At 53.8% G+C, this 6,000-nt stretch overlaps 1 protein-coding gene across 2 annotated transcripts in view; it reads right to left on the bottom strand.

Moving 5' to 3' along the window:
• The window catches only part of MASP1 (MBL associated serine protease 1), a 98,329-nt gene that overhangs the window by 37,622 nt on the left and 54,707 nt on the right, over positions 1–6,000 (bottom strand). The window lies entirely within an intron of this gene.

Below are 6,000 nucleotides of genomic sequence, written 5' to 3'. Positions count from 1 at the left end.
CCTTCCCTCCCTCCTTCTTCCCCCTCCTTCTCCTCTCCTTCTTTCCTTCCTTCTTTCTTGGCCCTCCTCCTCCTCCTCGCTTCCTTCTTCCTCCTCCTTCCTTCCCTCCCTCTTTCCTTCCATCCTTCCCTCCGTCTTTCCTTCTTCCCGCTCCTTTTACCCTTTCTTCCTCCATCCCTCCTCTCCTTCTTTCCTTCCTTCTTTCTTGGCCCTCCTCCTCCTCCTCGCTTCCTTCTTCCTCCTCCTTCCTTCTCTCCCTCCCTCTTTCCTTCTCTCCTTCCCTCCATCTTTCCTTCTTCCCCCTCCTTTTACCCTTTCTTCCTCCATCCCTCCTCTCCGCCTTTCCTTCCTTCTTTCTTGGCCCTCCTCCTCCTCCTCCCTTCCTTCTCCCCTTCCTTCCTTCCTTCCCTCCCTCCCTCCCTCTTTCCTTCCATCCTTCCCTCTGTCTCTCCTTCTTCCCCCTCCTTTTACCCTTTCTTCCTCCATCCCTCCTCTCCTTCTTTCCTTCCTTCTTTCTTGGCCCTCCTCCTCCTTCCTTCCTTTCCCCCCCTTCTTCTCCCCTTCCTTCCTTCTCTCCCTCCCTCTTTCCTTCCATCCTTCCCTCCATCTTTCCTTCTTCCCTCTCCTTTTACCCTTTCTTCCTCCATCCCTCCTCCTCCTCTCCTTCTTTCCTTCCTTCTTTCTTGAACCTCCACCTCCTCCCTTCCTTCTTCCACCTCCTTCTCCCCTTCCTTCCCTCCCTCCCTCTTTCCTCCCATCCTTTCCTCCTTCCTTCCTTCTTCCCCCTCCTTCTCCTCCCCTTTCCTTCCTCCTCCTCCTCTCCTTCCTTCCTTCTTGACCCTTTCTCCTACCCTCCCTTCCTCCCTCCCTTCTCCTCCCTCCCTTTCCTTCCTTCTTTCCCCTGTCCTTCCTTTCTTCCCTCCCTCCCTTTCTCATCTTATCCTACCCTACCCTATTATTATTTTGGTATATATTTTTTTACTTTATTTTTCTTTCCTGGGAGTTGAAGTCCACACATCTTCAAGAAGTACTGACGCAGATGATCCCATATTCTTCATTTCACTCCTGCCTCGATGCAGGCATCACCTTTTTCTCCGTCTCTCTTGGGGGACCCTGATGGAGACCTTGGGAAAGACTGAGCGGTCCACTTACGGACCGAAACCATCCTTCGAGCTATGCTCCAAGGAAATTGGAACAGAGGTCCAGAAGGGTGGGGAGGGGTCTCGTGGCCCCATCTCTCACCGTCTTGGCGATTTTAATTTTCCCATGGGTACAGCTGCACCTGGGCATCTCTCTCTCTGCGTATGCATGTTACAAATTTTTTTTAAAAATGTATTTGTTTCCTTAATATGCTCCCCATCTCCGTATCCAGTGACACAGGTGGCGAAAAAAAAAAAAAAAAGGCACGACTTCTATTAGATGGTTGCAACCATCATTTCCACCTTTTTTTTAAATCCCTCCCCGAGGCTCCTGAATGGATTGCTAGGATTTGCAGATTTTGGAAGCCACGTAAGAAATAATAATAATAATAAAAAAGGAAGTCAGAAATCTTGTTCGGTGGCTCCGAACCCCAGTGTCCCACTCCGCAGGGCTGTTGTTCTCCCGAGTTTCTCGATTTCCTGACATCTCGGAGTCACGGAGAGCATGCAGATACAGGAAAAGAGCCCCTGGGATGCCTCCCATCAGCGTGGCGAGAAGAACCGGAGAAGGAGGAATACAGTCGGGGTGGGGGGGGGAAAGTTTCAGCCATTCCCATCACCAGGAAAAAACAACGTTAGTCCCGTTCTTGCAAAGAGCATTTTCATTCCTTGGTTATAAAGAAGGAGTGTGTGTAGCAAAGGAGGCAACTGAAAAAAAGAGAGAAAATTCACCCCTGGCCACGATCCGAGGGATGGATGGATTCCTTGCAAGGAAGATTTGGTTGCATGCTATGTCCAGGAGGCCATTGGCTGATTTTTTTTTTCCTCTTAGAAAATTCTGATTTTTATGAGCTTGGCCGGTGGGGAAGGAAGGGTTTAAAATAGCCCCTCCTGAATACCGCAGCTGGAAGAAGCCGCAGGGCTGCTACGAGAAACGGTGAGAAGAAGGGGTAATATAATCCCCGGATGTAAATGTAATATTTCACCCCCACAGGGAGGCCGAGGGGCTCGGACCACCTCCTCCTTCATAGGCTCCTGGGCTGGGCTCCTGGGTTAGGCTGCCGCGGAATCTGAGTCCTTGATTATCGAGAGTTGGTTCTCGGTCGGTTCGGGTTCGGCCACTGTGGCAAAGGCAAAAGGGGAAAGATGGAGGGATGGAAGGAAGGGAGGAAGAAAGAGAGAGAGAGGAGGAGGGGGGGAGAGGGAGGAAGCAGAAGGGTATGGAAGGGAGGGAGGGAGGGAGGAAAGAAGGGAGGAGGGAAGGAAGGAAGGAAGGAAAGAGGGAGGGAGGGAGGAAGGAGAGAGGAGAAGGAAATGGAAGGAAGGAAGGAGGGAAGAATGAGGAACAGGAGATGAGGGAGGAGAAGGGAATGAAAGGGAGGGAGGGAGGAAGGAAGGAAGGAAGGAACAAAAAAGGGAGGGATGGAGGAAGAAGAGAGGAGAAGGAAATGGAAGGAAGGAAGGAGGGTAGAATGAGGGAGGAACAGGAGATGAGGGAGGAGAAGGGAATGAAAGGGAGGGAAGGAGGGAGGAAGGAAGGAAGGAGGGAAGGAAGGAAGGAAGGAAGCAGCAGAAGGAAATGGAAGGAAGGAAGGAAAGGAGGAGGGGAAGGGAAGAAGGGAGGGAGGGAGAAAGGAAAGAGAGGGAGGGAGGAGGGAGGGAGGGAGGAAGGAGAGAGGAGAAGGAAATGGAAGGAAGGAAGAATGAGGAAGGAACAGGAAATGAGGGAGGAGAAGGGAATGGAAGGGAAGGAGGAAGGAAGGGAGGGAAGGAGGGAGGGAGGAAGGAAGGAAGGAGAGAGAGAGGGAGGAAGGAGGGAGGGAGGGAAGGAAGAAGGAAGCAGCAGAAGGAAATGGAAGGAAGGAAGGAAAGGAGGAGGGGAAGGGAGGGAGGAAGGAAGGAAGGAGAGAGGAGAAGGAAATGGAAGGAAGGAAAGAAAGGAGGAGGGGAAGGGAGGGAGGAAGGAAGGAAGGAGAGAGGAGAAGGAAATGGAAGGAAGGAAGGAGGGAGGAATGAGGGAGGAACAGGAAATGAGGGAGGAGAAGGGAATGGAAGGGAGGAAGGAAGGAAGGGAGGGAAGGAGGGAGGGAGGAAGGAAGGAAGGAGAGAGAGGGGGAGGAAGGAGGGAGGGAAGGAAGAAGGAAGCAGCAGAAGGAAATGGAAGGAAGGAAGGAAAGGAGGAGGGGAAGGGAGGGAGGAAGGAAGGAAGGAGAGAGGAGAAGGAAATGGAAGGAAGGAAGGAGGGAGGAAGGAGGGAAGAACAGGAAATGAGGGAGGAGAAGGGAATGGGAGGGAGGGAGGAAGGAAGGAGAGAGAGGGAGGAAGGAGGGAGGGAAGGAAGAAGGAAGCAGCACAAGGAAATGGAAGGAAGGAAGGAAAGGAGGAGGGGAAGGGAAGAAGGGAGGGAGGGAGGAAAGAGAGGGAGGAAGGAGGGAGGGAGGGATGGAGGAAGGAAAGAGAAGGAAATGGAAGGAAGGAAGGAGGGAAGAATGAGGAACAGAAAATGAGGGAGGAGAAGGGAATGGAAGGGAGGAAGGGAGGAAGGAAGGGAAGGAGAGAGAGAGAGGGAGGAAGGAGGGAGGGAGGGAAGGAAGAAGGAAGCAGCACAAGGAAATGGAAGGAAGGAAGGAAAGGAGGAGGGGAAGGGAAGAAGGGAGGGAGGGAGGAAAGAGAGGGAGGAAGGAGGGAGGGAGGGATGGAGGAAGGAAAGAGAAGGAAATGGAAGGAAGGAAGGAGGGAAGAATGAGGAACAGAAAATGAGGGAGGAGAAGGGAATGGAAGGGAGGAAGGGAGGAAGGAAGGGAAGGAGAGAGAGAGAGGGAGGAAGGAGGGAGGGAGGGAAGGAAGAAGGAAGCAGCAGAAGGAAATGGAAGGAAGGAAGGAAAGGAGGAGGGGAAGGGAGGGAGGAAGGAAGGAAGGAGAGAGGAGAAGGAAATGGAAGGAAGGAGGGAGGAATGAGGGAAGAACAGGAAATGAGGGAGGAGAATGGAAGGGAGGGAGGAAGGAAAGGAGGGAAGGAGGGAGGAAGGAAGGAAGGAGAGAGAGACGGAGAAAGGAGGGAGGGAAGGAAGAAGGAGGCAGCAGAAGGAAATGGAAGGAAGGAAGGAAAGGAGGAGGGGAAGGGAAGAAGGAAGGGAGGAAGGAAGGAAGGAGAGAGAGGGAGGAGGGAGGGAGGAAGGGGAGAGGAGAAGGAAATGGAAGGAAGGAAGGAGGGAAGAATGAGGAACAGAAAATGAGGGAGGAGAAGGAAATGGAAGGGAGGGAGGAAGGAAGGGAGGGAAGGAGAGAGAGAGGGAGGGAGGAAGGAAGGAAGGAAGAAGGAAGCAGCAGAAGGCAATGGAAGGAAGGAAGGGTAGGAAAGAAGGAAGGGGGAAGAAAAAATGAGGGAGGGAGGAGAAGGGAGGGAAGAAAGGAAGGAAGGAAAGGAGAAGAGGGAAGGGAGGGAAGGTGGGGGGAAGGGAGAAAGGAAGGATAGGAAGAAGGCATGGAGGAAAAAAGAGAGGAAGGAGAGCGAGTGAGAACATGCACCATGCAAACCGTCAGAAGCAGCCCCAGCAAGAAAGACCCTCGGGGTTAAACTGATTGCGAAAGGAAGGCAGGCACTGAAAGGCTCCTGCAGTTTGTTCTAGCGCAGAATGACAGAAAAAGACGGATTCCTCCATCGCCCGCTCCCTTGGCGTTAAGGGGGAAAGGGCGCCGCTGCCTACCTTCTGGGTCTTCGGAGGTGCCACCGCCTTCCCCCCCCCCCCGGAGGCCTGGATGGACAGGTAGCCCTGGCCTTACGACCGTAACTGAGCCCTGCAACTTCGTCGGCAAGCTACGACGGCCGAGCAGCAGTCACGCCGGCGCCCAGAAAGGTCGTAAAACGGGGCAAAGCTCACTTAACGACCATCTCGCTGAGCAACAAAATGGGCTCGGTTGCGGTTGTACGCCGAGGACTTCCTGTTGTTGTTGGTTTTTTTGGGCCTCTTAGAGTGAAAGAGCCAATTTGGGACCCCGCTGCCTGTCCCTAACCCCAGCGATGCCCAAAATGGAGGGTGGGCATTCATCCACCAGGGTCCAGCTTTCACGGGTCAGGATCAGCATCAGGGCAACCTGGGAGCTCCGAGGGGGAAGAGGGAATGGAGCTGTCAGAGAGAGAGAGACAGAGGCGGAGCCTGGGCCGTCCGTCATCCCTCAGATGGAGAGTCGACAGCCCCTAGGTCTGGAGGTGGCCGATGAGGAGGAGGAGGAGGAACAGCTGGGTCCTGTGCCTGATGCACAGAAGGCAGAGGAGAGGAGAGCAGTGGAAATCTATGGGCCAGTCCTCAGGATGGAAGAGCCACCTCTGCTAGCGAAGCCCGACCCCAGCTCTGGGGATAAAAGGCAGGGGGGGCAGAGATGAATAGATGTGGCAGACAACTATTCATCTGTTGTGGCTCCGTTGCCTGAGCCTGGGCTATCGACAGATGCAGACTCTGAGAGTGAGGGGGAGGAGTTGGCAAGGCCTCCCTCTCCAGGACCCTCCTCTCTGGCAATGCCTACGGAGGACACCGAAGGCCAAGAGATAGGCCCAGAGCCAAGCACGTCCCCGCAGCCACAGGTGGACAGTGACGAAGGAGATAAGTACTGGCTGGATCCTCGGCAGTGGCGCAGGGAGAAGCGTGCACAGCAGAGGGGAAGGCGTGCCAGAGATCAGCTGAGTCACTGGACCACACCCCACAGGGTATAAATGTGGGTGTGGTGGCCGGTTCAGTTTGTGACGAGCAAAAACTAGAAATAATCCATGATCTCTGCGTTACTGGACTTCTGCCTGCCTTGTCGGACTGCATTTGGACTAATCCTTGTATTGTTGAAACTCTGCCTGTTTTATCGGAATGCT

Source organism: Pantherophis guttatus, chromosome 6, assembly GCF_059756535.1.
Source record: "Pantherophis guttatus breed Tessera chromosome 6, ASM5975653v1, whole genome shotgun sequence".
NCBI lineage: Eukaryota > Metazoa > Chordata > Lepidosauria > Squamata > Colubridae > Pantherophis > Pantherophis guttatus.
Note: the sequence above shows the minus strand (reverse complement) of the source record. Positions and strands in the feature narration are given on the sequence as shown.